At 48.2% G+C, this 22,598-nt stretch overlaps 1 protein-coding gene across 1 annotated transcript in view; it reads right to left on the bottom strand.

The window, feature by feature from the left end:
• The window catches only part of HNRNPU (heterogeneous nuclear ribonucleoprotein U), a 458,517-nt gene that overhangs the window by 385,970 nt on the left and 49,949 nt on the right, over positions 1-22,598 (bottom strand). The window lies entirely within an intron of this gene.

The following is a 22,598-nucleotide window of genomic DNA, read 5'->3' as shown; positions in this document are numbered from 1 at the left end:
AAAAAAATTCTGTTTGCATTACGAGATTTGATGTGTTTATTGCATCAGATGTGTGTACTATACTGTTTATGTTCTTTTAAAGGCTTCATAAGAAGCTGATATCTTTTATTCTGCTTCTACCAAACAGTCATTTGTTTATGCAGATGTTTGCATAGGCATGCTTTAAAGCATATATTTTTTAGTGTAAAACTATTTAGGACCCTTTCACACTTGGGCGACGCGAGCGATTTTGACTGGATTGAAGCAATACCTGTGTAATCTTGAGGTCTATGGACCTCAAGTCTCGTCAAAGTCGGACCAAAGTAGTGCAGGGACTACTTTTGAAGTCGCTGCGACTTGAAGTTGCACAGATGTGAATGGTACTCATTGGAAATCATGGGGTATGACTTGTCATGTGACTTTGCAGTCCCAAGTTGCAGGACAAGTCGCACAAGTGTGAAAGGGGCCTTACAGGTAAAATGTATAGAATGGTTACAAACTGGCACAATGTTGCCCTAATAACTAAACTGCTTCTCATATGATTTCTTTTCTGCCTCCTTCCCCCTGCTGCAAAGCAGTGTTCACTTTGTCAACAAAAACTACGACCAAAATATTTTTGTCATCAGTGACAACATCCAAACGAATATAAATCCTTTTTAATTCAGATATCTAAAATATGACTAAAATGGCAGATTAGTCAAAATACTGACTAAAACTAAATAGAAATTTGACGTCAAAATTATGTGGTCAAAAGCTAAATTCTTGTTTACAAAACATGGTTTTATTTATAAAGGGGTTACTTGATGCTTTCATTATTAACCACTTCTGGACCGCCCCACATATTTATTTATATATATATATATATATATATATATATATATATATATATATATATATATATAGCGACAGGGTGGCCCTTCAGATCAAGATCGCATACTAGTACGTGATTTAATTTCCTGGGTCTGGGGTGCACGCCACCAGCGACAAGCTCCCGCTGTGATTGGACACAGCCAGAGCCAATCAGCGGGTCCAGCAGACCCTATGTGTCTTGGGACCTAACGATCATTCCCCAGGCAGACAGAAGGGCGGTCTGCTTATGTAAACAAGGCAGATCGCTGTTCTGTGACAGGAGAGGACAGATCTTGTGTATTTGCTAAACAGCAATACGGATCTCTCGTCTTACAGTACAAGCACCTCCTCCCACAGTTAGAAACGACTCCCGGGGAACACATTTAACCCTTTGCCCCTGATAACCCCTTCCCTGGCAGTGTCATTAGTATAGTTACAGTGCATATTATTTAGCACTGTTCCCCAAAAATGTGTCACTTGGTGTCAGATTTGTTCACTGCAATGTCGCAGTCCCGCTATAAGTTGCTGAACACCGCCATTACTAGTAAAAAAATTGTTCTTTTTTTTTTATTGGATATTTTTCATTGGATATGTTTTATCGCAGAAAGTAAAAAAAATTATTTTTTCCCCAAATTGTCGGCCTTTTTTTTTTTTCTTTTTGTGGGGCGGAGGGAGAGAAAGGATATTAATTTTATTTGGGTACTGCGTTGCATGACCGCACAATTGTCAGTTAAAGTAATGCAGTGCCATATCGCAAAAAATGGCCTGGTCATGAAGGGGGTAAAACCTTCCAGAGCTGAAGAGGTAAACAGACATGTTAGGCCTCATGCACACTGGACATTATACAAACGTCAGTAGCGTTGCTGTGTTAACGTGAGTTTTGCAGCTTTTTTCATTTGTTTTTCAAGAACACCACTGCTATTTTTAGCTCCCACTTTCCCATAATTCATCTCTGAATAGTCATTGGGGCTTATTTACTAAAGGCAAATCTACTGTGAACTTGCTTTAGATCTGAGGGGAATATCTGAAATGAGGGGGAACTCTGCTGATTTCTATCATCCTAAAGTGCAGGCAACATTTTTTTTTTTTTTTCTCCTCCCCCTTGACTGTCCCTCTCAGAGCTACAGCGACTGAACTTCCAAATGCACTTGCATAGTGGATTTGTCTTTAGTAAATAAACCCCCATTGTGCAGTTGTTTGCCATTTTCAGAGCAGAGAGCACTGTGTTGTTCAGGATCTTTTTTGTTGCGTACATTATGACCATGAGGCAGCAAAGGACATTGGGGAAACGTTTCTGTTTGCACCCAGCACAGGTCACACAATGAAAGCAAGAGCAGCAAAGCACAATGTCCGCCAATGAACTTTAGAGAAAGGGATTTTACGGTAAGTCAAAAATCTAATTTCGCTTTCATTTATTGATGGACACAGCGCTCCATAAATCGTAACTAGTGGGTTATATTACCTCCCCCAGGAGTAGGACTAGGCAGAACAAAAAACACCTGGCTGCGGCCTGGTATATAAAGCCCCCCCCCCCCATTTTCTCTTCCTTACATGGTTTTTGTTTTTTCTCTTGGGAGATCTACAATCCACTGCTGGGCGAGGGGCTAGAAAATCTAGATCCAGTGCTCCCCCTCCAGCCCAACCAACGAGTGTGTGCAGACTGCAGCTACGCGCTATGTTGACCATGAGTGGCCCACAGATAGAGGCTAGCCCACGAGTTAAATGTCTCACAGGGTCGCATAGGACTGGGCTTGGGTCTGATTTGCAGCGGCCCCTTGGCTGACCGCTCCCCTACTTCGGTGGTGAGGAGTTCTGTCTGGAGTGTTACCTGCACCATGGAAGAGAAAGTACAGTCCCTCTCTCCTTTTGGTGGTTTTCTTAGGGGTGGATGCGGGTAACCTCCAGGGACGGTCGAACCTGCCTGCAGGTTCCCTCCATCCATCCTTAAATCCCTCACTGAGCTAGGCATCCTCCACTCCCCCATCTGGACCTAGAGTCTGGTGGGTGTCCCAGGGCAGGGGGCAGAGAACCCCTGGGGTCTTGGGGTCCACCCCCCAATCCCCACATTGTAAGGGTCCTGAGATAGTGTGTCCACCCTGGTAGTTTGGAGGGGTCCCAGTGTTGGAGACCTCCTAGGAGCATGCCCTGCTTTGCAGTGTGGGTATAGTGCAGGGGGATTCCAGTGCAAAGTCTCCCCTTTAATGTGTATCCTACCTTCAGGGAGGAGTCCTCTTGTAGTAGAGGGTGCAGGAAAGATGCTGGCAGCATGCTCAGTCTGTCTTATCCGATTCTGAGCAGGATGCGGCCCGTCCATGGTCGCAGCAGTGAATGAAAAGCTGCTAGTAGACGCATTTATTACTGCAGTTTATAGATGGAGGATGTGGCTGATGTAGCCACACACGTAGCTGTGTTTGGTACGCATAAGTTGCATCATACTCCAAAGGTGTTTCTTTATGTGCCTTGTTATGACAGGTTTTCCTGTAAGGAATGGGAACAACCAGAATTACCCTTTGTGGTCCCCAAACGTGTTGCTGTATGTTACCCTTTTGAGGGGTCACTTTAAAAAAAAAAAAGAAAAAAAAGTGGACTCTCCTGTTTCTAGGTTGAATAAACCAACCATGATCCCATTAGAGGAATCCCTGTCCTTTAAAGACCCGGCTGACAAGAAAGCAAAGGCTGTGGCACGCAGCATGTTTACTATGGCTGGTTCGGCATTGCGGCCAGTCTTTGCCTCAGCCCTGGTGTCTTAGACCCTAACTGAATGGGCCAAGCTTTTGCGCCAGGGCCTGGGGGGTGAGCAGGTCCCCGCTGCTTATATTGATTTAGCTGACTAGTTGGTCCATGGGCTGCAGTTTATTTAAGATGCAGCTTTGGATACAGCCCCTGTGCTGTCCAAACTTTCTGTTTCAGCGGTGGTGATTAGGCGTGTGCTGTGGCTTAAGAATGGTCCGCAGACCAAGCCTCTAGGAAAGCTCCCATTGATCTGCCCTTTCAAAGCAATCGCTTGTTTGGGGCTATCCTGGATGACAGCATTACGGGTATCCCTGCTGGGAGGAAAGAGTACCTTCCTGCCACAGTCAAGGAAAGGTAAGGAGCCTCGCAGACGGGGGCGGCCTTCTCAGCCCAAATAAAATTATTTTGTGCTGGGATGGAGAATAAGGGAAATAGATCTTTTAACTCTTCCCTGGGACGTTCCAAGCAACCTTGGTCTTGTAAGCTTAGAGCTAGTGGCCCTGGACCAGCAGACAGGACTCCAGCAGGAAGCTCTGCCCTTAATCATTACTGGGGTGGGGTGGGGGGTGCATCTTGACTGGTTTCTGGCCCTGTGGACTTTGGTGAGCGTCAAGGAGATCTGCAAAATGTTTATTTTGGGGGTACCCAGAAAGGGGGACAAAGCTTGTCGTTTTTTTTAGGTCCTGAGTCTCCTTGTGCAGATTTAATTCCTGCAAAGGTTCAGGTGATGTCTGAACTACTAAGGTCCCCCCTATTCCTGTCCAGGGAATTGATTTACCTAGGTTTGATTCTATTTGTGACCAGGGTGGTCCTACCTCTGCACAAACTTCAGGGACCACAGGCCGTGAGTCACCGGCTGCTGTCACACAGATAGTTTGCTCTCCCATTTTGCATACAGGTTCTGAGTCTGAGGGTATCCACCTTCAAGACCGTTCTGTTTTCACAGTCTTACATGCAGCTCTTTTAGCAGGTTCGGCTCCAAAGGAGGACACTGAAGTTTGTGATGAGGTCACAGGGTCCTCTGACAGACACTGCAGGTGTCCAAGGGCCATGGTAACATCGGTATCATCCTCGGCTAAGGCTTCTTCCGCAGTTCCTGCGAGGATCTTCCAATCATCCTGTTGGCTGTAAACATCCCGTGGGGGCTTCCTCTTAGAGAAGACCGGTTGTCCCAAGGGCTGATCTACCATCCTGCTTTAATTGCTGGTTTTAATGGCTTAGCTATTTAGAGCCAGGTACTGAGGGATAGAGGTCTGTCTGGATCAGTGATCCCTACAATGGTGAAGGCGAGAAAGTAGTCTTCCAGTAAGATCCACCATTGTACGTGGAAAGCGTACATTTCTTGGTGTGAGTTGAATGGTTCTAATCATTGATACTTTTCTGTGGCTTGGATCTCAACCTTTCTATAACAGGATGTTGATCAGAAGTTGGCCAGATCAGGTGTCTGCCCTGGCAATCTTCTTTCTGTGACACACCCCCCCCAAGCCACACATTCTTTAGTTTGTACCTTCATTCAGGGGGGGTTCGACATGTGGCTCCACCTGTACAGTCTCTTTCATCACCATGGGATTTAAATTTAATACTTTCGGTTCTCCAGCAACCTCCATTTGAGAATATTTGGGAGTTTCCCTTGCCTACGTTATCCCAGAAGGTGACATTCTTGGTGGCTGATACCTCGGCCCGCAGGGTATCGGAATTGGCAGCATTATCCTGTCGCAGTCCCCATTTAGTGCTCCATAGGGATAAAGTGGTTCTTTGTCCCTGTCCATCTTTCCTGCCCAAAGTTGTCTTCTTACTTCCATTTGAATGAGGACATTGTGTTGCCTGCTTTGAGACCCGAGGTGGCTCATCCCAAGGTATTTGCTGTGCATCTGGCAGCTACTGAGTCTTTTTGGAGGTCAGACTCGCTTTTTGTGGTTATGGACGGACCAAGAAAAGGGCTGGCCGCTTCTTCGGCAACCATCTCCAAACGGATCAGACAGGTGGTGACTCAGGCCTATTCCATTAAATGTCAGGTTCCACCTTTCCCTGTCATGGCGCATTCTACTTGGGTGCTGAGTGCTTCTTGGGCCTTCTGTCATCAGGCTTCAATACCGGCATCTTTGGTCGTCTGTGCATACCTTCACAAAATTCTATAAAAGGTAGATACTTTGGCACCTGCGGATGCTTCTTTTGGCCGCAGTTTTGCAGGCTGTGGTTTAGGAGGGGGCTTTTTTTTTTAAACTTTATTTTTCAGATGGGGTTCTTGTGACCCAGTTAAGGGCTCGTATGGATTGTACGGTAAGTACAAAAATACAATTTTTCTCTTTTGTTCTTTAGCGGACACAGCTCCTGTCATTCTTGACCATCAAGATGTCCCAAAGCAGTCCCAAAGGCGTGGGAAACAGCAAAAAAAATTCCCAGGCTAAACATTACCCACCCAAGCAACGGGCTCAACCAAGACAACTGGAGCCCACCTAAAAAAAAACAATACACCCTCAATGAGGATTAGGTCCTCTTAAACAGAAGCCTGCAAAACCTTGTGGCCAAAGGAAACATCCGTAGATGCCAACAAACAAATCTATCTAATCCATCTGGAAATGGTCACAGAGGAAGAGTAAAACCCTTTGCAAGGTCCATCCCTGAGCACAAATAACTGGATTTTTGACTTGCCGTAAAATCCTTTTCTCTTAAGCTCATTGACAGACGCAGATCTCTTGATTAATATCAGTAGGGTTATACTGCCCCCTACAGGAGTAGGACACTAGGCAGAAAAAAAGTTCTGGCTACGCCTATGGGCAGTCCCAGGGGGTATAACCTCTCACTTCCTGCTATAGGATGCCAGTTCTGTAACAAAGCAGTGTCAGAGAAATCATACCAACCCAACTCAAAAAACAGAGGGGCGGGTACTGCGTCTGTCAATGAGCTTAAGAGAAAAGGATTTTACGGTAAGTCAAAAATCCAGTTTTCTCTGTCGCTCATTGACAGATGCAGATCTCTTGATTAATATCAGTAGGGACGTCCCAAAGCAGTGCCATAAATGAGGGGTGGGACAGCAGAAACAAATTCACAAGGCTAGATATATCCCACCAGGTAAAACAGGACTCATCGAGACCCACCTGAGAAACCGAAACCCTCAAGGGAGACTAAGGACCCCCTTAAACAGCAGCCCGCAAACTTTGCGGCAAAAAGAGGCATCCGCAGATGCCAGCACATCAACTTTATATAACTTTGGAAAGGTGGGACTAGATGACCAGGTAGTCATCTCGCCAACCTGAAGCACAGAAGTCGGACGGCGAAAACCCCCAGAAAGAACTAAGCGACCCGAGCAGAAAAGCGCCTTCACAGGGAAAGGGGGAACCTGACCCTTATTGAACCATCCTGTACCACCGTCTGCCTGACCCATCTGGAAACAGAAGCAGCAGACGCAGGCAACCCTCTCCCAGGGCCATCCATGAGCACAAAAAAGGAGTCTGACTTGCGAAAAAAGTCAATAGTTGCCAGGTACACCCAAAATGCCCGAACCACAACCAAAGCATGCATGCAAGTCTTCGGATGTGTAGGCTGAGGACACAAGGAGGCAAACAAGACAACTTCATGCAAGGGAAAAAACGGAAACCACCTTCGGAAGGAAGGAAGGAAGGATGGTTCCGGACAAAGTATCCTGTCTCCCTATGCACCACCAGATAGGAAGAACGACAGGACAACCCCGTCAGTACCGACACCCTGCACGCAGCAGTAATAGCCACAAAGAAAAAGGCCACCTTCAGGGACAAAGTGAGCAGGGGAATCCCCTGAAAATTTGCAAAGGGAGGGTTCTGAAGAACCGACAGCACCAAGTAAGGTCCCAAGGTGGTAACGGAGGTCGCACCGGAGATAGCAGGTATCGCACCACCTGGATCAAGTATGCACCAGGGTAAAAAACGGGCAATAGCCCGAGGAATAATATGGTCAAGGCCGAGACATGACCCTTGATGTACGAAAGGCCAACCCTTGAGAAACTCCCAGTGGAAAAAAGGGCAAACAATCGAGCCTCGGAGCAAGAGCCTGGGGGAACCCCAACAGACGCACACCACGCAATATATGACTTCCACGTACGATGAACCATCGTTCTAGAAGTCACTTTCCTTAGTGTGAGCAGAGTAGGGATGACTGAAGTAGACAATCCCCTTTTCTTCAGCACCCGGCTAAAAACAGCCAAGCAATCAAAGCCAGCGACTGTAAAACCGGATGGAAGATTGGTCCCTGACAGCAGGACCTCCCCAAGAGGGATTTCCCCAGGGAGCGTCCGCGACCAGCCCAACCAGGTCGGCGTACCAAGCCCAACGAGACCCGTCTGGAACCACAAGAATGATCAACCTGAGAGGAGTAAAGGCATACAGCAGCTGATACAGACCCCACGGGCCCACCATCGCGTGAGCGGCGTCTACCTGAGAATTCCGGGAGCGGGCCACAACCCGCTGTACATCACTGTTGATCCGGGATGCCAATAGAACCCTATCTGGAGTGCCCCAACTTGGGCACAACTGGAGGAACACCTCCGGATGGAGAGACCATTCTCCTAGATCCAAGGCCCGTCGACCGAGGAAATCCGCCAGCCCATTTCCCACACCTGAAAAAGGGAACCGCGGAGAAGGCTGGAACAAGCGTTCCGCCCATCGGAGGATGTCGGCCACTACCAAGGCCGCAGGGGCAATTAAGGTACCCCCTCAGCAATTGACACAAGCCACGGCCGTGGCACAGTCCGATTGAAAGCGCACTGGACCAACCCAAAGACGTTCGGTCCAGCGAAACAGGCAAGCCTGATGGCTCCCAGTGCCAGCACAGTAAGAGGCCAACCTGGACACTTCCAGGGACCAGACTCCCTGAACAGAAACTCCACGAGAACCCCTCCTCACCCGGATAGACTGACATCCATGGTAACATAGACCAATAAATCGTAAAGGAGGGATTTCCCTGAAGATAGCATCAGGGACTGAAGCCACCATATCAGTGACTCCCTGGGCACCAGGCTCATCTGAATCGAATTTTGTCCAGGGAAATGTGATTATTGTTCCATTTGAGAAGGGAGTCCTGCTGGAGGATTCTCATCTGGAATGAGCGAAAAGGACCGCCGTGAAGGACGACACCAGCAGTCCCAGAACACACATACAGGCCCGAAGGCACGACCATTTGCTGAACAGCAACAGCTGATTGCAGTCCGAAGCTCGTGGAGTGTGTCCGAAGAAAGAAACACCCTGGCTAAGGGCGCCGACAGTCCTTGCTGTCACAACAGCGTCAGAAACTAGAGCCAACAACCTATGTGAAGGCCTGAGGAGCAGAAGCGAGACCAAAGGGTAATGCCACAAATAGATAATGGGCCACTCCCTCTGCAAAGCGCAGAAAATGGTGTCCTGCGCATAGGGGATGTTAAGGCAGGCATTATTGACAGCCATGGAGGCCAGAAAGTCCAATGCAGGGAGGCCAACACCATGTGATGGATTCCATCTTGAAACCTTGAACCAACATGAAACATTTCATCTCCTTAAGTTCAGTATTGGATGCTGTTAACTAGATCTCATCTTGCACAGTGGACCAAGCCTCTATATATGGTCTTGCCTACGGCCTCGCCAGCCTCGGGGCAGAACTCCTGAATTAAGGAGAGCCACGGGGCCAGGAACCGTCAAAGACTTTCCCCCCACCCCAGATATGGGTGGGGGTATCCTTCAGGCCGAAGCGGCCATGTCCGCAGGTATAGGAGAGAATTGGTTCTCGTTTTCCAGACCAGGGTCACTTGGAACCCCCCCAGGGAGCCTTGAAGGACTTTGCCCCATCGACTGACCCTGAGGGACAAGAGAACTCCCTGTGTGCTGAAAGGGAGGGTCCTCATCAGCCACGGGGTCCCACACCCTTTGTAGCCTATGGGGGAAAGGTACTTTAACCCCCAGTGAGACTTGGAAAAAGTCAGCCAAGGAAGCCCAAAACAGACGATCCCCAGAGGGAGATCAGTGAAGCAATCATCCAAGGCTGATCCGCAGACCAACGCTTCATCCACAACATGCGGCAGAGGACCAGTGCCCAAAAGGACAAACGGCCCAGCATGGGAGCAGTGACCAATGCAGGAGCACAAACAACTGCAGCCCTTGCACCAGTTGGTCCAGCAGCTCTGAAACAGCAAGGGGGAGTAGCCTCCCCTCCAGGTCACGGCGTAGTAGCGTAGCCCATGCAGCCAATGTGTGTGACACCAGGGCACCCAGCAACACCAGTCTCAAGCATGTCCCGCCAGAGAGAACATAGTGCGGGACACAGATTCAGCCCTCTGATCCACCGGATCCTCACAGGATGGTCGAACCTCCACCGGGATCACAGTAGCTCCATACAGTCTGCATACCGGCGGATCCACCGTAGGTGGCACAGACCACTATTCAATGAGGGACCCTGCAAAATGATAGCGTCTAGCACCCCCTCAGGTTGGTAGCAGTGTCCAAACCCCAGGGGAACGTTTTGGATGGTCCCACTCTTGTTGAGCATATTGTCCAAGTACGCAGGTAAAGGAAAAACCTTGCTGCTCTGGAAGGCTTGTGAGCGACAATGTAGCCCGCGCCTCAGTCGCAGCCGCATCCTCCATTTAACAGTATCACACACAGACACTAACAGTGCATCCCCCAACGCCTAGGTTTGCGAGTCAGCGAAGGCAAAAAAAGGGGCAGAGGACCCGACAGGGAGACCAATGCAGACCCAGAGTCTGAGGCATCAGATGAGAAAGGGGCAGGCAGAGGGTGTTTATTAGCACCCTGCCCGTTAAAGGCCACCTCCAGCCAGGACACAAAGGAATCCAGGACCACCGAAGTGGCCACCTCGAGGGGGTCAGGAGGGACTAATGTTCAGCAGGGTCCATTTTTTTTTAAACATCCCGCCGCTCTATAGCGCCCCCAAGTGGCCAGGCAGCGCGCACTAGAGACCCCCCCCCGCAAAGAGAGAGACCCCCAAGGCTCACCAACCCACAGCCAGATGCACCAGAAGGCCCAGAGTGTCGCAGAAGCACGTGTCAGCAGCGATCCTTCTGCAGAGTATTGCGCTCGGGTCTGGGGAGGGGCTCCACCCACATGCATGCCTCCAGGAACTCCCATACAGTGAACCCATGCACTGACATATGAGCCGGGTGTACCAAGATGGCTGCCGCCATGCAGAGCACATGTAGGCTACAAGAAAATGGCGGCCCCGCGCGGCCTGCGGAAAAATGGTGGCCCCGCGCGGTCCGCAGCGCCAAAGGGGACCCCCGGAGGCTCCCCCTCGTGCCTACCCACGGATCGATCGGCAGATGGGCCTAAAAAACCAGAGGTAGCAACGCCCCCCGCACGATCGTTAGGGCGTCACTGGCGGCGCACCCCCCGCCCCCATCTGCGGCCTGTAACCCAGATACAGCCCCCTGGAGTTACCTCCCAACAACCACACTAGTGAAGGGGGGGGCAGATAGGTAGGGGTGTATAACAGGACAGAGGGGAACCCGGGATTGTGGTGGTCTGACCATCCCAGGGAGGGACCCGCGTCCACCCCAAAACCCATCAGGGGGAGAGGGGGAACAGTTTACTCACCATACCGGAACAGAGCGGGCGCCACTCCAGACAAAACCCCTCGCCTCCCAGTGGGGGGGGGGGGGGGTGTCGGCCAAAAGGGACGCTGCGACTCAGTCGCCGACCGGTCGTATGCGACTCGGCGGGTTTAACCCGCGGGCCAGTCCCCGTCCAATGGGACTATGTCGCGGCCGACCCAGTGCGGAGCTAGGGCCTGCACGCGCTCGTAGGCCAGCTGGGGTGACCACTGGATCTCAACATCCAGCCCGTCGCCCAGATCCGACATAATTGCTTGTAGATCTTATCTAAAAAAAAAAGGCTTGCCTGGACCAGAGATCCCAGCAAGGAACTTAGGTCCTTACTCCTGACTAGGCAGAAAAAAACTGGCATCCTATAGCAGGAAGTGAGAGGGTATACCCCCTGGGACTGCCCATAGGCGTAGCCAGAACTTTTTTTCTGCCTAGTGTCCTACTCCTGTAGGGGGCAGTATAACCCTACTGATGTTAATCAAGAGATCTGCGTCTGTCAATGAGCGACAGAGAAAAGAGAGTCTGACTTCCTGAAAGTCTCCGTAGCTGCCAGGTACACCCCAATAGGAAGGAATGACGGACAGGGGCAAAGCAGGGCAAAGCACCACCTTATCCTTGTGAATCACCAGATAAGGTGAACGACAGTTCTGACACCCTGCATGCAGAGGCGATAGCCACCATAAAGGCCACCTTCTGGGACACCGTGAGCAGGGGAATCTCCCCAATATTTTCAAAGGGAAGCTTCGGTATAGCTGAAAGCACCCAATTAAGATCCCAAGGCGGCAACGGAGCTTGCACTGGAGGAACCAAAAGTAGGACACCCTGAAGAAAAGTATGCACCAAGGATATGTGGCCAAAGATTGTTGGAAAAAGATCGCCAAAGCCGATACCTGGCCCATAATGGTACTTAAGGCCAATTTCTGTTCAACCCCCCCTCCCTGCTGCAGGAAGGTTAAGTTTCGAGCCACAGAGAAGGAGCGAGGATGAACCCCATAAGACTCGCACCACGCAATGTACGTCTTCCACGTACAATGGTAGATCTTCCACAAAGTAGATTTCCTAGCTTTTAACAACGTAGGAATCACTGACTCAGGCAAGCCTCTATTCTTTAGCACCTGGCATTCAACAGCCAAGCCGTCAAAGCCAGCGACTGTAAAGCAGGATGGTAGATCCTTCCCTGAGAGGAAGCTTCAGCGACCAGCCACACCAGATCAGTGTACCAAGCCCGGCGAGGCCAGTCCGGGGCCACTAAGATGACCAAACTGCCTTCTGCCTCGATCCTGCTTAGGAGTCTGGACAGAAGCTTGAGAGGAGGGAAGGCATAGATCAGATGATACTGACCACACAGAGCCACCAGCGGATCCCTTGACCGAGCCACAAACCTCTGCACCTTTCTGTTGAGCGGGAAACGCCAACAGATCCACAACTGATTAAACCACTCCCAGTGGTCCAAAGCCTGTCGCCTGAGGTAATCCAGCTGCAAATTTTCCACCCCAGAAATGTGTACGGCAGAGGGGGCTGGAACAAACTGTTCTGCCCGCCTTAGAACGCCAGCTACCTCCAGAGCGGCCGGGACAGTTCCTTATGCCCCTTTGGTGATTGACATAAACCATGGCTATGGCAATGTCCCATTGAATGCGCACTGGGCATCCCTGAAAATTATCCATTCAATGATCCAGACACAGTCTGTTCGCTCTGCATTTAGGACATTGATCGGTAATCTGCACTCTTCCAGTGTCCAGATCCCCTGAGCAGAATGCTTGCGGAGGATGCCTCCCCAGCCAGACAGTCTGGCATCCGTGGTGACCACTGTCCAATACAAGGGGAGGAAGGATTTTCCCAGCCGCAGTGCTGGAGAGCGAAGCCACCATATCGGGGGCTCCTTTGTTCCCGGACTTAGCCGGATTGGATTGTCCATAGAGCGGAGAGTCTTGTCCCACTTGGTCAGAATCTCCCTTTGCAGGGACCTTGTATGGAACTGTGCAAACGGAACCGACTCGAAGATAGATACCATCAGGCCCAGCACCCGCATGCAATTCTTAAATATTTGGAGTTTGTCCAAAGGAAGGAGTACTCTAGCTAAGGCAGAGTCCAGAGTCAGGCTTAAATAGTCCAGCTTTTCTGGACGGAACCAGGGCAGACTTCTGAAAATTCAGAATCCAGCCGAACTCCCGCAGAGTTCATATTGTGATCTCCAGGTCTTTCACCAGAGCAGAGGGAGACTCCGCTCACAGAAGGAGGTCGTCCAAGTAGCCCAGTACCATGATCCCCCGATGGGGTAACAATGCTAGCACCAGACCCAACACTTTTGTGAAGACCCAAGGAGTGGAGTCGTGACCAAAGGGTAATGCCACAAACTGATAATGCTCCTCTTCCACAGCAAAGCGGAGAAAACGCTGGTGACTGGCACATATCGGAATGTAAAGATAGGCATCCTTAATGTCGATAGAGGCAAGAAAATCCCCCTTGTACAGGGATGCCACCACTGTGCGAATGGACTACATCCTGAACTTCTGCACCCACACAAAACAGTTCAGCGCCTTGAGTTCCAGGATTGGATGCACCTTGCCTTCCTGGAAACTGTAAACAGGTTAGAGTAAAAACCCTGAAAACGTTCCAAAGTCGGAACCAGGAAAAGTTTCCCTTGAGGTAACGGGTCTTGTACCACCCCAAATAGACCGTGTAAGCGGTCCAGGGACAGGCACGATTTGGAAGGAAAGAACCTTGCTGGGGACAAGAGCGAAACTCGAATTTGTAGCTGGACTGAATAACTTTGTGGACCCACTTGTCTTGTACCAAGGAAGTCCAACGGGTCTGGGAAACCAGCTAAGCCGTCCACCCTACCCCAGATACGTGTGAGTGTACGCCTTCATGCTAAAGGAGCCTTGTCCGTGGGTCTGGAGAAGCCTGCTCTCGGCTTGCCAGACCAGCTTTGTTTGGATCCTCCAGAGAAGGCCCGAAAGGCTTCGAGCCCTTGTGAGTCGACCCAGGGGGACGAAAATCTTCTTATGAGCCGAGAAGGAGGGCCAACGTCTACAACGAGGGTCCTTGCCCCCTAGTAGCCTGCCGAAGAAAGGTACCCTTCCCTCTGTGAGACCTTTAATGATGTCATCCAGGGTAGCTCCAAACAGGCGATCTCCTTGAAAGGGGAGATCAGTCAAGGCCTTTCTTGAAGTCTGGTCCGCAGACCAGTATTTAAGCCAAAAGACACGCCTAGGACCACTGCCGCAACATAGAGCCGAGCCACTAGGGGAGCCGCATCCAAATATGCATCACAGATAAACTGTAGCCCATGGACGAGCTGGTCCACAAGCTCAGCAAAGGCAGGGGGGAGCTGTTCTCCCTTCAGGTCACAGCGTAAAAGCTAAGCCCTCTCAGAGTTTGGCACACCAGGGCAATAGTGAATACCAGCCTCAGTGCTGAGCCAGCCAGAGTGTACATATTTCCGGCCATAGCCTCCACCTTCCTGTTAGCTGGCTCCTTAACCTGTTGCTGACTGTCCCACGTCGATATGCTGTGGCAGGCCATCTCTGCTGCGCAAAATCACATATATCCGCTCCCACTGTGTTTAGACACAGCAGGAGGCGGGCCACGCGGCGGCAATCACCGCTAGCCTCCTGCAATCGTCAGAGAAACTGATAGAAAACCAGCCTGCTTATGTAAACAAAGCAGACGACTCTTCTGTCACACAGGCAGAGAGAGATCAGGAGTTATAACAAGACAAAAAGATTTCCAAGCTCTCCTTACCGATCAATCTGCGACCAACCGAATTGACCTGTCCAACAGTACGTGTTAAAAACAGGGGTTTAGTTGCACACATTTGCAAATACATGCGTAAGCCACAGAGCCCCGTCAAGGCACCCCATTATCTGTGGTCCTAACTCTAAATTCTGTGAGTCTCCAACGATGGAAGCACATGCATTTAATGGACAGGTGTAGGACAGATATACCTGAAGGGAGCCCACCCCTTCTTAAAGGCACAGGGGCACACTGAACACCCAGCCTATAGCACAATGGCAGCAAAGATGTCAGTGCGTTGCCTGGTTAATATAATCTATAACAAAAACAACTGGTTACTGTCCACACCTGTAACTGGTCTCTGCAGCAAGGAGCATTGGAAGGGCAATGCATATAACAAGACAAAACGATTTCCAAGCTCTCCTTACCGACCAATCGAATTGACCTGTCCAACAGTACGTGTTAAAAACAGGGGTTTAGTTGCACACATTTGCAAATACATGCGTAAGCCACAGAGCTGTTATATGCATTGCCCTTCCAATGCTCCTTGCTGCAGAGACCAGTTACAGGTCAATTCGGTTGGTCGCAGATTGGTCGGTAAAGAGAGCTTGGAAAACTTTTTGTCTTGTTATATGCATTGCCCTTCCAATGCTCCTTGCTGCAGAGACCAGTTACAGGTGTGGACAGTCACCAGTTGTTTTTGTTAGAGATCAGGAGTTTCAGCTAAGCTGAAACCCCAATTTCTCTCCGCCTGTCACAGAGCCCCACCCCCCACAGTGAGTAAGCACCAACAGGCATACATTAACCCCTTGATCAACCCCAGTGTTAACCCCTTCCCTGCAAGTGTAATTTTTACAGTAACAGTGCATATTATTTAGCCCTGCTTACTGTATTAATGTCACTGGTCCACGAAAAGTGTCAAAAATGTCAGTTAGGGGTCTGATCTGTCCGCCGCAATGTCGCAGTCCTGCTAAAAATCGCTGCTCGCCGCCATTGATAATAAAAACAAAAATTGATCCCGTATTTTGCACAAACCAATTAAAATACGCTTTTTGGGATTTCTTTTTTTTTACCAAAAATATGTAGCAGAATACAAATTGGCCTAAACTGATAAAAAAATTTGATTTTCTAAAAAAAATGTTATTGGTAATGTTTTATAGCAGATATTAAAAAAAAAAAAAAAAAAACGGAAAATTGATATCAAATACTTACTGTAATTTTCCTATCCTGATGGACTCCATGGCAGCATACAAATTTGGGTTTAGTCCCGCCTCCAAACCTACCCTTTAGGACATCCACTCACATAAATCTTTGCACCTGTTCAGCACACATGTTCTGTAACTATCCTCCTTAGAAACTGGGAGGCAACGAGGGAGGGTAAGTATTTGGTATCAATTTTCAGTTTTCCTGACAGACTCCATGGCAGCATTCGTATCGGGAAATAACTCGCTGTACACAAACAGGGTGGGCAGGTGCTGAACACAAGTTTAACTCTGTCACCTGACAGGACTTGTAAACCAAAATTAACAGAAGAAAGAGCCGCTGGCTCAACACAATAATGAGACAAAAAGGTATTTATGGAAGACCAGGATGCTGCTCTACAAATCTCTTCAGAAGCGACATGTCTGGAGACTGCCCAGGATGTGGAAACACTCCGAGTCGAGTGAGCCGTAACCGCCACTGGAGGAGTCAAGCCCTTAGCCCTGTAACCCCATTGAATATCTTGGATGATCCATGAAGAAATAGACCTTGAGGAAGTCCGTAGTCCCTTATTCTTCCCACTGACGGGAGATGAACAAATATTCTGACTGCCAGAAGGGAACCGTAGCTTCCAGATATTGCTTGAGGCAATTTCCTTCCCACATCCAGTGGATGGACAGATGAGCCCTCATCCTGCCTAAAACTATTTCCGAGTTCTCGTGAAAGACAGAGGTAACCTTTGATCTTGCTTCCAACATTGGGATTAAGACTACCCTGTCCGGAAAGAATGTTAGGAAGGGCTCTTGTGCCCCTAAGGCTCCAATCTCAGACTCTCTATGCAGATATAATGGCCACCAGGAAAGCGGTCACCAACGTCAACTCCATAATGGTAAGAGGCTCAGCTGTATCATGGATGCGTTGTGCCAGAAAGTCCAGGACTAAAGGGAGATCCCATTTGGGGAATCTTGGCTTCTTCTGGGGCCTGAGTCTTACTGCTCCCTTGAAGAACTATATAATAATATGTGGAGAGGAAAGGGAAAACAGGGGAGGGGAAATGAGGAAATGGGACTTTAATCATGGTTGCCTTGTTCAATCTGGAAACCAAAGGGTCCACCACTAGTGAAACAGTCCACTTCTTAATAAGGGACTCTTTATAGAGGTATTGCCTAGCAAATCGCTTAGGGACCCCAAAGGGACGCTTTGGTCGTCCCCACTCTTAAGCGACAATTTTGTCCAAATAGGCGGAGAAAGGAAACAACTTTGCTGCTCTGGATGACTTGTGAGTGCCAAAAGGAACCTGCGCCTCCGTCGTAGCTGCGTCCTCCATCTTTTAAGGTTTCACGCCCCCCCCCCCAATCGCCAGCATAGTGCCCTGCCCCCACCCCAGAAGATGGACCAGATCACCCACACAGCCGCAGCATAAGTGGAGGGGGGGTAGGATGGGGGGGACAGAGGAAGGGGGGTGCCTGACGGGAACCTGTAGGTCCAACTGTTCCAAGGAGGGGCCCAAGTCCACCCCAAAACCCTCCAGGGGGAGACAGCTACTCACCATAAAGGATATAGGCGGGCACTGCTCCAGACAGGACCCCTCCCCATGGAAATGGGGGGGGGGTCGACCAGGAGGAACGATGCGACGCGGGCCGAGACCTGGTCGTATGCAGCCTCGCAAGGCGTTTAACTCACAGGCCAGCCCTCGTCTGGTGGGGCCATGTCCCGGCCGACCTAGCGCAGAGCTGAGATCTGAACGCACTTACTAGCCAGACTGGGGTGACCACTGGATCTAGATTATCCAGCCCGTCACCCAGTGCAGCGGTTGATTGTAGATCTCACAGGGAAAAAAAACAGGAGAAAATTTTCTATCTAAAAAGAAAAAATTGCCAGGACCAGAGATCCCAGCAAGGAACTAGGTCCTTACTCCTGACAAGGCAGAAAAAAAAATTTGAGTACCTATAGCAAAGATAGGGAGTATAGCCCCTGGGACTGCCCATAGGCGTAGTCAGACTTTTTTTCTGCCTAGTGCCCTACTCCTGTATAACCCAATGGCTAAGATCAATAGTCATGGACAAATTTCTTAGGTCTTTTCCTAACACCCTGCAGAAATGGGTGAGCCATGGTGGTCTGGAAACCGCAGACAAACTATTAGACCTGGTCGAAAGGTACCTAACAACAGAGAATTTGACCTCTTTCCCCAGAGATGCACAGACTTTTCACCCCAAGACCAGACCCTCCCCACCTATAGGTAAGACTGCATCAAGGGATGGGGGTGGAGAGGGACCAAAGAGCAACTAGAGGTATTAATCGGGACTACTGCTAATGTTTGGCGAGAGCGGCCTGGAAGACCCATCCCACAGGAGAGGACAAGAAGGTTGATTTGTTACCGTTGCCGGGAAGAGGGACATGTAGCAGCGGTTTGCCCAGCGGGTGATGAACCCATGCAGTGTGACTTTCTGACAGAGAGACGACAGTCCCTTTTTGCAACCACATGCACTGCAGTAAAGGGGAATGAGAAACCTTTATATAGAATGTACTTAGATGGTAAAGATATTGTGGTGTTGTTTGATTCAGGTAGCCTGGTCACCTTAGTGAAAAGTGATCTAGTGGTGGGAAAAACCTTACATCCTAGGAAAATGGCTGTAGTTTGTGTAAGGGGTTGGCTCGGTAGCGGGTGTGGGGAACCCCCTGGGTGGGTTCGCTACACAGAGAGACAGCCGAGGAGTGGTTGAAAACAACGGTCTATGGTTTATTCTTCCAATTTTCTGGAAACAAGTGCAAACATCCAAACAGCATAAATCAAACAAAACATAAAATAAACCCTGGCTACTTGGGGCGTTGTAACGCTCCTGCGTTTTATGTATAATGTGGATTTACAGCTGCAGAAATATTCCACTTCAGTAGTCATGTAGAGAAACGCTGAGACACCAATCCCAACTCCCAAGACTCATCATGTGTGGATAGTCTCAATTCAGCAAGTAGATACACACACTCAATAAGATGTTCCTAGAGTGACTTATATGTATAGAAATATAGTGATGATAGGCTGAAGAGACAGGTTGGGTAGAGATGGTAGATGACAGACACTTGAAAGGAATGTTCTTGAAAGTAAGATAGTAGCAGATGGGATGCAGATAGGTTTAGCAATCATGTATGGTAGCAGATGATAGAGTAGCAGGTGAACATACAGGATAGACCAACCCAGTGCAAGAGCAGATGGTATTAGGCTCAAGAGCTAGCAATCTTAGTTAATGCAGATGTAGAAATAGTCCTTAGTATGCAGAGCTAGATAGTGTAAGCTTTAGTATGAAGGTTATAGAGGTTTCCCCTGTGGGGTACTTATCACTAGTAGCAATGTAGTAGAGGAGAGGTTCGGCAAGAGCGGATGATCCGGTAGCGGGATACAGGGATCAGCAGCGTGGTTCCGATAGCGAGGTATGCTTGCAAGCATGAGAGCTTCAAGGCAGATTATGCGGCGTTGAACGAACATGTGAGTGAGACCGCCGGAGGTTGAAATAGCCGCTCCAGCGGCGCTCAGTGATGACAGCATCGGTCTTAAAGGTGTATGCGCACCTTACCAAAAGAGAATGGTGGGGCGCATACACTTAGGAAAAGTGGAATTAGGGTACCAAAGGTACCAGAACATTACAGGCGTCTACATTCACAACACAGGAACCTACCTCTGGAGTCTGTCCCAACCTACTGCTGGGCAGACACTGCTGGTCATACAGCAGAAAACCAATAGTTTATTTGTTTTTATTTTCACACAGAAAAAGTCAACACCACCTCACCTTCAGAAGTCTTTCTCAGCTCACAGCTCTCCTTTACGCAAAAAGCCTCAGTATGCAGCAATCAGTAGTCATCCTCTGGATAACTTATAGAGGCCTTAATTGCCTTATTCTCAATAGCTGAAGCTTTCCAACGTCCTTAAACCTTTCTGGCTACCTGCGCAGTTGACACCTGATAGTAATTGGTAAATTGTCTAAACAAGGCAGAAATGTATCTCCCGTCTGTGACAACACCCACAGATTTACCTGAATTCCTGTCACAATATATTTTAAAGTTGCACCTGATTTTAGTCAACTAAAACACAACTAAAATGGCATTTAAGTCAAATAACTATCACTAAAACTAAATTTGATGCAAAAATTAAAGCGGAGTTCCGGCCTATTTTGCAACTTTAGTGATTCCTGGAGTGCTCTCTATGCTGATCAACAATTGGGCATTTTCAATTTTTCCGGGGGTCCCTTACCTTATTTTCAGGGCATTTTTGATTGTACTTTCTCCTTCTCCCCCCTCTGTGGCCACTGCCCCCGACATCACTTCCGCCTTTGCATTGCATCCTGGGAGCGGTTTGTCATCACTCTCAGGAGGCTGGAATCAGGAAGAACTCCCAGAACACTCCCTGGAATCAGGAAGAAGGACACAGCAGATTACACTGCGGCTTCAGATGCCCACATCCAAGATGGCCGCACCCAGACAGCGTTTTTAAAAGTAAGATTTTGACTATAATCCAATACTGTACACCTTGTAAGTATGAGAATAGCGGTTCTGTAAAGGGCGATGGATTAGTATTATAGGGGTGTTTTTAGTTAAAAAAAGGTATTTGAGGCCAGAACTCCGCTTGAACGCTGCTGCACAGGTATAGCATACAGTAAACCATATTGCTCTCATCTGTTGGATGGCAGATATGAAATGTGGACCGCTGGCGTGATTAAAGCAACAAACTTATTGGCAGCCTATTGTGGTATGGGAAAAACTAGCAGGGGTCTCCAAACTTTTTTTAAAAAAGAGCTAATTTATTGTCCTTCAGACTCTAGAAGGGCTGGACTGTGGCCAGCAGGAGTGGAAATTTCCCTGCCATCAGTAGGAGTAAACATTTCCTACATTTAATATTATTGTTGGTAGCGGTGGGAGAAATGGTGCCCCATTGTTGGTGTCAGTATGCAAAATATTGTCTTGTATCAGTGGGAGGATTAGTACCCCAAGGTCCAGATAAAGGCAAGTAAAGGGCTATATCCAGGCCGTAGTTTGGAGACCACTGAAATAGAGCAAGGGTGGCAAAGACTGATAAAGGAGTGCACAAGTAGACTGAAATGGTAATGTAGAGGAAGAATACAGTGACTGAGAAAATAGAAAAAGTATTTGTAGCTCTTACATCATACTATAGTTATATACCAGTGTTTAGAGGGGTGGGACACGCAAGATGCAAGATCTTGCATGTGATAAGGAGCTGGTAATAGCATCTAAGGGTCATATCCAGCAGGAGTATTTAAGAGGAGAAAACCTGCAGTCACAAAAAATGCCATTAGTAGGAGAACAATAAAATACAGAGGGTTGAACCTCATTAACCGAATGGTAAGTGTGACATGATAGTTAAAAAAAATAAAAAAAAATGCCTGGCAAGGCAGCAGCAAAAAAAAAAAAAAGACAGCCCATAAGTGGAGGAGAGCAAATGACATTTATTGCTCACAGTGCCCCTAGCCCTTTCAGTTTTTTGATTATAGGTTGCTCTACTAGTAAACCAATAGTACTTTATATGCAAACCTTTTCCTAAATCCATGCATCTGTTTATAGGTTACCATGGTTACTATGCCATAAAGTTCTGGTTTGTGATCTGTTAGCCATCTGAAAGGGATGCATCAATGAAGACGGTAACAATGTTTATTACATATCTGCACTTTGCATGCTAAAATGTGCTTTTTTTTAATATACAGCGGTAAAATAGTTATTGAACATGTCACCATTTTTCTAGGTAAATATATTTCTAAAGGTGCTATTGAAATGAAATTTTCACCACAAAGCATGCAATCCATACATACAAATAAGTTAAGACATTAAGTTATGTGTAATAAAATGGAATGACACAGGGAAAAAAGTATTGAACACATGAAGAAAGGGAGATGCAAAAAGGGATGGAAAGCCAAGACACCAGCTGAAATGTATTACTAATTAGAAAGCAATCCTGCCCATTGTCAGTGCAAATTAATATCAGCTTGTCCAGTCTCAACTGATGGCCTATAAAAAAGGTGTCTCACTACCAAGGTGTCACACAAGAAACATCTCATGATGGGTAAAAGCAAAGAGCTTGCAAAATATACTGATGGCATTGGTTACAGAAGGATTTCTAAACATCTGAATGTTCCAGTGAGCACTGTTGGGGACCATATTCTGGAAGTGAAAAGAACATAATTACATCATAAATCATCATAAACTGGCCATAACCAGATGATACTCGCAAGATTTTTGGACAGGAGTGAAAAGAATTATCAGGACCATGTGTGGAGAGCTTCAGAAAGACATGGAATTAGCAGGTACAATTGTTTCAAAGAAAACAATAGTAATAACTAATGCACAGCAATAAGTAATGCACTGAACCCCCATGGCCAGTATGTACGCTCACCATGCAAGACTCCTTTGCTGAAGAAAAAGCATGTTGAAGCTAGTTTAAAGTTGCACAACATTTAGGTAAGCATGTGAAATACTGGGAGAATAGAGTCTGGTCAGATGAGACCAAAATTAAACTCTTTAGATGCCATAATTCACA

Source organism: Pelophylax lessonae (genome assembly GCF_965119305.1).
Source record: "Pelophylax lessonae genome assembly, chromosome: 3".
In the NCBI taxonomy this organism is placed as follows: Eukaryota; Metazoa; Chordata; class Amphibia; order Anura; family Ranidae; genus Pelophylax; species Pelophylax lessonae.
Note: the sequence above shows the minus strand (reverse complement) of the source record. Positions and strands in the feature narration are given on the sequence as shown.